Source organism: Macrosteles quadrilineatus, unplaced genomic scaffold (assembly GCF_028750875.1).
Source record: "Macrosteles quadrilineatus isolate MER2022 unplaced genomic scaffold, UCM_ALF_1.0 Scaffold_3__2_contigs__length_128488019, whole genome shotgun sequence".
Lineage (NCBI taxonomy): Eukaryota > Metazoa > Arthropoda > Insecta > Hemiptera > Cicadellidae > Macrosteles > Macrosteles quadrilineatus.
In genome coordinates this window covers 15,420,271-15,431,539 of record NW_026542596.1, presented here as the reverse complement: position 1 = coordinate 15,431,539, position 11,269 = coordinate 15,420,271, and the positions used below count along the sequence as shown (strand labels likewise).

Here is an 11,269-nt window from a genome sequence, read left to right as displayed (position 1 = left end):
AACTACATAAACATAAGTTTAACTTTAAAGATTGGCAGTAAAACCCCAATCATTTTTTACAAATAATCGACCAGAAATACAAATGTCTCTCGTTCAATCCTCCTGGTCTAAGAACACCCAGAAATAAATTAATGTTTTGCTAACTTTTCCCCTCGCTGAACCTTCTTCGTATTCTCTAAAGAGTTTTGACTTTAGAAAGTTCTTTGCAGTTCTTACCTTTCCTTAGAGACATTATGAAATCTAATGCACAATAGTGTAGAATTAAGATAACCAGAAATTTTCTTGTTGTTATGAGCAAATGACACTCAACTACAAGTATACATTTTTACCCCAAATCTTGCATAGTATAATTATTAACAAGTTATAACTAAAGAAGTCAGTTTTACGCTTTAATGTTTTATATTACTCTTTAATTGTCTCAAATTTTACGTAGAGACAATCATAGAGTTATACCCCTATGCTCTACAAGCTAATATTCGTATGTTTATATAAACGTATGTAAATGCATTTATTTATAATGCAATCAATGTAGCGAGCTGATAACATTGCATAATCAATCCTGATTTTACTACGATTCTATTCGATTAGAGAGTATAAATTAGGATCATAACAGTTTCCTTAATTAATATTATACTGACATTTATGTACAAAAATTAAAAAAAGTACAAAGGTCACTTTAGACATAATAGGGTTAACTTTTGGACCTATATGTTTAAAACTAATATGCAAGAACGCTATGCAAAAGCAGATGATGAGACAGGGCCAGGTTTTTCACAATGATTAAGTTCACCAAAATATTTAAAAATAAAACCTTTGTTATTAAAGTAAGCCTCATAGAAGAATCATTTAGTTTTAATTGTTAAGGCAACACAGTAAGTACAATGATGTTCCTGATTTTGATTATAAATATTACTGGGTTAATTTGTTTCAAGACTATTTTAGTTGGTACCATTGGAAAGAAAAACTCATAAAGTTTCATTTACATTGGTTAGGGTGCATATCAGCTGTTTGTCAAGTCAATTGTTGTAAGTGTTGTGTAATGGCTGAATTTGAAGGCAGGAAAGCTTTTTGCCAGTTGGAATATTACATTAACCAATCTGTTATTACTGTGCGACGACACTTAGAACCAGGTTTAACGATTATCCTCCTAGTAACCACTATATTGGCAAGTGACACTTGAAATCTAAGAGAAATGGCTGCATTTGAATGTTACTTGTAGTAGGGCTGAACTTAACAATGTGCTGCCTGAGATATGGAACGAGCTCGGTGGTCCGAATAATGACACACCCCTGAACTGGCCTACAAGATCTCCGGTCATCACCCCCTGATTTTTTTCTTGTCCACATCAAGGATAAGGCGTACACACCACCATTACTATCAGATAGCATACTTGAGATCCAGCAACGGATTACCAATGCTATCGAAACAATAGACCTAGACACACTTTTCAAAGTCTAGCAAGAGCTTGACACATTATTGACATCTGTCGTACCACAAGAGGTTCCCTTATCGAGCATTTACAGTTCTTTGTATCTGTGTCGAAACTTTTTGAGTTTTTCAAAAGTTGTAACCATTTTATTTCTTTGTATATCAAATAAAACTATATTTTATGTATGTATGAAATCATGAACATCATTTGTAATAACCCTGTATTATTATTTTAAACAAAAAAAAATAGTTGTGACCCGAATAGGTAATTTCATACATTACTTATGTAAAATTGTTTAAAGTTATAAAAAGAAATGTCTCGTAACGGGCTGTCTAGACGAACCATTAGGTTGGTCTGGACGAGGATTGAATCAACAAACGGTCATTAGATCCACTTCCTTCTTCAACTTTATATTTACATCGTGTTTTTAACAGAATTTATGCGTAGAAATTAAATTAATAATATTTTTTCCTGTTTAACCCCCTCTGTCTATATGATTAAAATGATCAGTGATTTTCAGTAACTGTTAATTATTTTCTTTTACTCAAACTGTTTTTAATATTTATATACAAGGGTGGTCGTTTTGTCCCTCAAAGGATAAAAAACTATTTGATGGATGAAAATGGAGAGTAATAATGAAATCACAACATGTTGTTATTAAGAATTTATTTAATACTAAAGAAATACCTCGCTGATATCAACTAGTGTTTGAATTGTGATGGGCTCACCATATATTTGAATTTATTACTTACTACATTATACTGTTGCATAATTTAAAATAACAAAAATCAATGGTTTCAATTATCCATTGCACATTAACTTAAATATTAACTCCACATATATAGGTGTTGAATATATATCGCCATTTACTAACTGTTATTATTATATCAACACCTTCAGTTAAACCACCCCAGAACGGATTATTATAAAATACAGTCTAGCTGCAAAATTATCAATCCAATTTCAACTAAATATGTATACAATTCTCAGTTTGGTTTTCATATGTAAGAATTTATACCCTAAAATCCATGTCAGTTCCTAATGTAAATTTTTTTTTTAATTTAATTTGTATTCGAAGGTCTATTTGTGTTCAAGTGTTTAACAAACAGTTATATACTAGATAAGTTGTGCACATAATAGTGTTTTCCCACTATTGAGAGCTCTTCTCTCAAGCACAGGGTTATAGTCTATCACAGGAAATCTATATATAAAGCCAAAAGTACCCATGAACTTTTGAGAAAACTACATGTCACACCCCCATAAACCATATACTTAAAATGTTCGTCATGATGAGAAACCTTGCTCAAAACTATCCATTATTTCATAAATTGCCCTTTAAGGTCGTAATTCCTTTCAAAAGGGAACTTTCCATATACCTAATGTTAAATATACGTCAGCTGTACTTATTTGTTTGTTATTCTTTCAATTTATTACCTTATTAAAATCAGGTGTGATTATTTGTTTGTTTTACTGTATTTTGTTAATTTCAGGTTAACTTAACCAATCAATAGTTTTATTAATACTTATGAATTAAAACGGGGCGAAGCCCGTGGGTAACAGCTAGTTTATATAAAAATATAATTTCATACATTTAATAAATAATATTCATAACTAAAATATTGAAATATCTAATCAAAATGTCTTCCAACTAAACTAAAATCCTACCTTATACAACATTAGTGTTTCTTCTTATTTTGTATCACAATATGTAAAGGAAGCCTTTCATATGATCCTATTATGGCGACAACAAAAGAACACCGCCTCCATTGACTTAGAGATTTAATATTAGATAAGCTTTCTGTGCACATACGTCAGGCCGTATGGTCTACACCCGTCTAGTCAAAGCATTCAGACTTATTTATATTTGCTCAAGGTATTCATCTTTTGTGTATTTTTTCACAAAGTTTTGTAATATCAAACTTAAATCTCCTTGCATTTGACATGATTACTTTAAGATTTGTTTAAACTAACTGTAACCTAATTACTTTTAACTGGACGTGGATCTCACATAAAACACATATTAGGGGATATTTTATGTATCTAAACATTGCTTTGTCCCTTCTGTTCAATACGAGACCAAAATCCTACTCCTCTCACTCAAACGCCGATTTGTTTTGATAACATCTCCAAGGTCCCATTATGTTTAAAATCGCCTATTTTCTTTAGTTAATCACAGTTCAGCGTTGGTTTAGACAAAACAACTCTCGGACGTTCCAAAATGAACATCTACCAAAGCAACGTTAAGTTATTCAACTAATGAACCATTAGTAGTTTACGCAACGATTAAATTAAGTTAGTCTTTACGACACGAGTAGAAAATTTAAGGCACGAGCTTTGGCGAGTGCCTTAAACACTTCTACGAGTGTCGTAAAGACTATTAAGGCGAGTTGCGTACACTACTTTACCTACGACAGTTTTTAATTACTAATAATCTGGTTTTTAGTTACTAACAATCACTATTCATAACTTCTTAGAGAGGTTATGTTTTCGTTTATTGTCAGTGCCACTGAAAGTGATGCAACGACTTATTGTTTAATCAGCTGATTTCATGTAATTACGTGTTTGTAAAACTTCGTTAAATAATAAGTTACCTTTTTCAGGGAATATGTTCTGCTAGCAGCATTCTTACCATAACTACTGTATCAGGTACAATTAGGGAAATTTTGCATTTAATTTTTTTTTTTTTTGACAACTGAATGATTATAGTGAAAGAGTTAATTTACAGTTAGATCTCAGCATCGAATATTATAACATTATAAGCAGTTTGTGCTCCCATTTCCATCTCGTCAACTTCACTAACTGACATTTTTAAAACAGCTTAATCTACCTTCCTTTAACTTCCACCAACTTAGGTTAAGAATACGCGAGTATCAACAGGAACAAGTAAGATCAACAATTAAAATTTTCAACTGACAAGGACAAGGACGTTCCAGTGACAAGGACGTTCGAAGCATTACAATTTTACTTCTTTTCCCTCAATTGGTCATTGGTCCGTTACCCGTGTTGTTATGAGAAAAACTATGCTGTTATGAAAGTAAACAGCTAAGTGAAACTTTTCAATTCTAAGAACTGAACTGAAATAGATTTTTTTTAACCGACAACCACTCTAGAGGTACGTCTAGAGAATGTTTACTGCGATTTTTTAAGCATATTTTACGATGTGTACTTTATTATTCGGTAACACTAAGAAACACTATATTACTCAACAATCAATGGTTTGCAATTCGATTTTGATGTGCATTTAGATTATAAGTTTTAAACATGAGAACCAAACCGTCAATACTAATACACACAATTTATATACCAGACAGACACATTCAAAAGGAACATGATTCACACTTAGTCAAACTTAACAATGCAACAAAACGTCACAGTCTACACACTTTCTGAGCAATTCTCTTCCCTTTATTATTACTCCCCATAATAAGTAGTATAGGATGTGAAAACGCCCAAGGTCTCTTTGAGAGGGGCGCGGGGAACCTCCCCTAGTACTTTGGGGGTTGCCTTTTGTTCGACAATTACTAGCAGATTGCGTTTTCTCATATAGTACAAAAGAGGGATGGAATTTAGCAAGGTGGATCCACAGTATGAGGTGGTTTATAAATCCCTTGTGTATTGTTTGGGATTCAAAAACGTGGTTAAAACTAAATCTAGTAAAAGTAATATTTGCTTTGATATAAACCAAACTGAAACATAAATGTTTTGTGTGTATTCATTACAATGCTTTTTATCTTCTGTCATTATTATCTTTTCCAATTGTGTTGGCCCCTCTATTAATTTAGTGACCAATTAATATTTTCTAACGTATTCCTATACACTATTTTGGTCCTTCTACTGATATTTTTACTAATGCCGGAAATGCTCATTTGTATTTAGATACATAGTAAATATAAACTGTGAAGAGTATTTTTATAGTGATTATGTTTAGATTATGATACATTTATTGAAGCATTTAGGTAGTTTGCATCTAATTTGTAAACAGAAATCAACGCACCTTTATAACAAAATGTTAAAGCCGGGTCAATTTTAATTTCTTACCTATAACGTAAGTGAAAAATAAATAGCCTATATTTCCTTTTCAAGTCACAATTTATTTCTGCAAATTACAACGAATAAAAAAGCGTCAATTATGGTAGTAAATAAATTATCATAAAACTGTGCCTGTACAAATTACTCATTAATACTATAATATTCGAGCCTACTATAATATTAATACTATATGTTCTAGCCAAGCATAAGCGTAATGCAATAGTTGGTTGTTACCATACTTTTTGCCATTGATACATAACGTAATCTGCTATTGCAATAACCATTATGAATCAGAGGCTTTGCCACAATAAACGTATTATTTGAAACATATACAGTGGTTTTATTTTAGTGGTTATTGACTTCCAGGTAATGTTCTTTATTATTGTGAACAAAATGAACCCCACTTGCTGTTAGGTGTTTTTATTTTACTTCTGAATTGGAGAACGCGGGAAACCAGGTGAATATCTACACCAAGTGACGTCATCACTACAGGAGAGTTTCCTGTCTGGTTGTCATGGCAACGGAATCAACTGACCATGTTGAATTGTCCACTTGACATCATCAATAACCAATATATTATTTTTATTCAAGCATTTGATTCATTCGGCTCGATTATTATTATAATGTTGACGTCAATGAAAAAAAAATACTAATAAATAGTTAGCATTTCAAAATTTTTTTTGTCATTAGTAAACTGAAAAAATAAACTGTTACGCCTCACCCTTACCGTCATTTACGTAAAAATAAAACGGTTCTGTGGTTTAATTTATTTTACAAAAATGAGAAATCTCAAATTACGTACAAAAAGGTGTACACTTTCCCTAAATCTGTATAAACTTAGAAATTTTACCGTGATTAGGCGTAATTCCCTGGTTATTGTTTTGAACATTCGATTAACTATTTGCCAAAGGAAGCAAAACCCCTTATAAGACTTGGAAACTTGTAAGTCAAGTTTACAGCCGAATTCGGGACAGAACGTAATACCTTGTGAACTGCTGACGGGAGGTGGACTTTGATAAACTGCAACAATCAAAACTTTGAACTGTTCGGCCTTTGTGATGGTAAGTGTTCAGAGAAACGGTTTCAAGAATCCTCTGTAAGCTATAGAGTCTTGTAGTTAAATAGTACACTGGATGTGTTTGAAATAAAACTGTAATTTTTGTGTTCTCTTTAATCATATTTCTTTACACTATGACATCAGTTCAAACCAAGAGATAGGCACCACGTGTATTTTTACTTGTACCAGTAATGTATTAGTAATAAACGTGGGATGGTTTGTGTAGTTTTATTACTGATTAAGGTCAGCTGATTTTTGAGTCAGCAAGGCCTGTTGAATACAGTTTCAAAACGTCAAAAAACAGCTGACTTCCCTAGGATCCATAATATATATAGTAACAATGTATATTAATAATAGATAAGAACTCAGAATACTCTCCATGCACCATTTCTGCAACAATATACAGGCTGTTAGATTTTAAAATTTAGAGCCGCAAAAATATGGAAATGTGGATCCTTTGACCCAATTTGCGAATGACTTAATTCGTCTATTGAGTCTGATGATGATTGGAGTGCATTTTCGAAACCAATCACAACTACCATCCCCTTATACCATGATCTGATATATTTAACATCTTCTTTAAATCAGTAAGTGCAAATATATGTTCCAAGTGTTATTACACGTATTATATTACTCTCTGTAAAATTAATAACACGTATTATGCTGATTAAAAAGGTTTTTAATATTTAAAATAACCAAAGTTTTGACATAAAGATCAAGTGTCGTTGTGAAAGTAGCTCAGACCGTATCACTTCTGAACTGCTGATGGTGGCGCTGCATTTTGTAGTCTAACAATACTGAACTTTGAGAGCCTCAGCTCTTTGGAACTAACTTGTTTTATATTACAGTAGTTAACTTTCAAGAACGCTTGGTTATACGTGCTTTTATCGTGTATTATTTAGACCCTTAATTTTTTTTCTAATACACACATTTATAATACTTAACAAATATTTACTTGAAACATGATATATAACTTTTTTTATTCAAAAAACGTATGATTGAAACCTTTGGTGAAACTAATTAGTGTTGTAAATGAAACAGGGAGAATTCAGCCACATGTTTAAATTGGCAACTAGAGTTGAAAAGTATTTCCAACGGCGTTACATTACTAAACACAAATCGTAAAATTTGTACGACATCGTAACATCTTTAAGCCTAACATAATAAAATACTTGTATAATTAAAAAATGAAATAAATTTTGAGTAAACACTTCTTTTTTTAAACTATATTTGCTTTTTTCATTTATAAAGGTATAGACTATATATCGTAATTCTTAGTGATGTTATTGTTTGATGTTTTAAGCCTGAAGAAATTAAATAATATATATAAAAACAACATTGATCAATATAAAACTATTTTGGTGGGACATTTAAAATTTAATCTTACCGTAAATCAAGTGTTCTCATAACCGTTATGTTTTACAAAACACACACATGCACCGATTTGGAAAAGGTTAAATTACATGAGCGAACTTCTTTAAAACGAAATTGCTTTTTTCATCACGAAACTTCAAAGGAAATGAAAGAAGTCTCAGAACGAGTCAAATGTCAAACGTTTGCAATTATCTTCTGCCAGAATGTTATAAAATATACGACAAGGATCAAAAGAGAACCCTTTGACTACTGAACTCAGAGCTCAATCTGTTCCATCTACGTTTCGACAGTTTTGCATTTGACATTTAATTACGATACAATATTCTCTTTTATACATCTTTAAGTTATATAATTGGTTTGGATTCTGAATATGGACTATTATAGATCTCATTGAATAATGTGGGTAGTAGTACAATAGTAGTTTACAGCATATTTTAAGTTTTGTTTCGTTTTAATATGCTGATGTTGACTACATGTTTTTTTTTTATTTTGCTTTGAACTACAGCGCAAAATGTGCATCAAATGTACACATTTTGTTTGTAATACAAGAAATCATATATTAGTTTTGAAATTGATAGTTTTTTTTTTAAACCCCCTTGATAACTAAGGACAAAATTGGACTAAAAAATGCTATTACTTTTTTAAAATCATTTTTACAAAAAAGGTTGGCGACCTCTTTTAACCTTGCATTTACCCGTCAACATAGACTAAAGATCTGTGCGTGGAACGTATTCAGCAAAGCAAGGGGTGAACTGGTACAGTACGAAGGTGAACTGTACTGATAAATTTTAGTGGCAGTGTCTATAATCCGAACCCACGACATCACTGCCTTGGGCTCGAAGTCCGTGACGCTACCAACTGAGCCACCGACTCAACTCACCAACTTTATTTTTTTATATTTTCACTTACCAACTATCAATGATCGAAGGACTAAAAAGGGTTAATTTCTACCTGAAAGGTACTTCAACATAAGATACAAGGTATGACTTTGGTTGAGTTAATACGTAACACCATTGTAACATTTAATGATTGAGTCAATTTTTCAACTTTTCATGACTTTGAATTTAAACTACCAGTGCTACTAATGTGAGAGAACGGCCATTAGAAATCTATTAATTCTAAATCCAGAAAAATAACATCGGTGGGCCTGTTTTCTTATGGGAAACCTCACTCATGAAAGTCGAAAAGCGACGAAAATAGTTCATTAGTACTATAGGTAGATTTGAAAGTGGACACAAGGAAAGGAGGTTTCATTGAATTGTAAATATAAATATGAATATAAATAAATGAATATAAATATAAATTGTAAATATAAATATGGATATTTATTTTCGTATCCTTGGAAACTAACACAAATATTTCAGAACTATCATGCTTACAGCGAACAAAGCAAAACTGCTGTTGAACCAAAAACACAAATGTGCGAACGACAAAATCAAGAGAGGTTCGGTCAAGATTTTGAAGTAATGGATCCTTTCAAAAACCCGTGGACTCACACACTTCAACAAACCAATAGCCACCCTGCTCGGTAAGTTGTACAAATTGCCTGTTAGGTTGTATAGCTAATGCTGGTAACAATGTGTTTCCGCGTTATCCCTTTTGAAGAACCAAGGGGGGACAATACCCTTTCATTCAATTGTTCACTAGATTGCAGTATCTTAAAACTCATCAATATGTCTCAATTAAATATTAGAGTAAATATGGAAGTTCAGATATAAAATTATTGTAACAATGCTATATGTTTAGAAGGATTATTGGATGCAACTGAAGAAAACTAGAACCATTTCAAGGATAAGATGAAGAGGAACTCTGGATCTACCCCAGACCCCGGGCTCTGGACCCGTCGTTGGTCTTGAGGATCTCCAAACTCTTTTGGGACTTCACACCGGAGAGAGCCAAAAGATAAGTACATTATGTGTTTCTTTATTTATAAATTACTTTAAAATCTCAACATAATTTCACGCCGTCAACAAAATGGATACCATACAATGGACACCATACAATGGACACCATACAATGGACACCATTCAATGGATACCATTCAATGCATACCATACAATGGACACCATACAATGGACACCATACAATGGATACCATTCAATGGATACCATTCAATGGATACCATTCAATGGATACCATACAATGGATACCATACAATGGACACCATACAATGGATACCATAGAATGGACACCATGCAATGGACACCATACAATGGACACCATACAATGGACACAAAGCATACAAAGTAGCTGCGTCGTAGAAAAATACTAGTTCGTCAGTTATCCAGTTAGTTCTCATACTTTTCGACTCTGGTCGCTGGCAATGTGAAAGCTTCCAAACAGGAATTTGCTGCTACAAATCCGGAAGTTGTGCAATTGTCAGTGGCCAGGTATCCAGCATCGGGACCTTCAAGATAGTGATCTTAATAGTTTAATGTATTAACACTACAATACACATTACATGCAACATGTCTTATGTTGATTGTAAGTGTACACAGTACTAATAATTGTTTGATTTTTCCAGCCCATGGCGAGGAGAACAACCAATTCCATCGGATTTCGACCAACTTCCTGGGACTCTGTGAACGAAGACCAAGGATCACCTCGAAGGTTGTGATGAAAGCATGGTCTCAAGCAGCAAGCACGCACACATCAGATGAGTATCTACAGGCTGCTCCTCTGGACTTGGCAGTATTGCTTGGCTGCGATCTTCGTTCTTCACTACTAAGGCACTGGCTTGAGGAACTAGGACTTCCACTGAAACTAACAACCTGTTAAGAAGTCCCTGAAATACGATACAAAAGAAACCTCATATGCCTACTCACCTACAGGCCACTCCTCTAGACTTGGCAGTATTGCTTGGCTACGATCTCCGCTCTTCACTACTAAGGCACTGGCTTGAGGAACTAGGACTTCCACTGAAACTAACAACCTGTTAAGAAGTCCCTGAAATACGCTACAAAAGAAACTACAGATGCATACTCACCTACACACAGAGAGGCACAATCTTTATGGTACAAGTTCGCAAACATTGTATCTAATAAAGCATGTAAAAAACAAACTCTTATTGTTTACTTTTTTGGAGCTAAAATGTATTTGGGTACTAAATCAGGACCTTATTTTTATTTTAGTAGTACCATGAAAAATTTCAACAAGGAAATTACTTTATTTGGTTACATATTATCATAGACTAGGCAACGATTTATCTATGATATTATTCAGTACATTGGTTGGACCACCAACAAGAAGAGTTCTCATCTCATACCATTGTAAATTTTGAAACTCGTTTTCGTGTCTAGTTCATGTCTGGTGACCTTGATCGCTAGTGTCGCCGAAATTTTTTTTCTATTATTTTTGGGTTAATTTCATGATTTGTGCTT

General features: G+C 33.0%; 1 protein-coding gene across 1 annotated transcript in view; it reads left to right on the top strand.

Moving 5' to 3' along the window:
- Positions 1-760: 760 nt before the first annotated feature.
- Positions 761-11,269, top strand: part of LOC128989016 (uncharacterized) — a 182,784-nt gene continuing 172,275 nt past the window's right edge. Inside the window, exon 1 of the mRNA XM_054410869.1 lies at positions 761-766. The gene's annotated coding sequence lies outside the window, so the exon portion shown is untranslated. The remainder of the gene's footprint in view (positions 767-11,269) is intronic.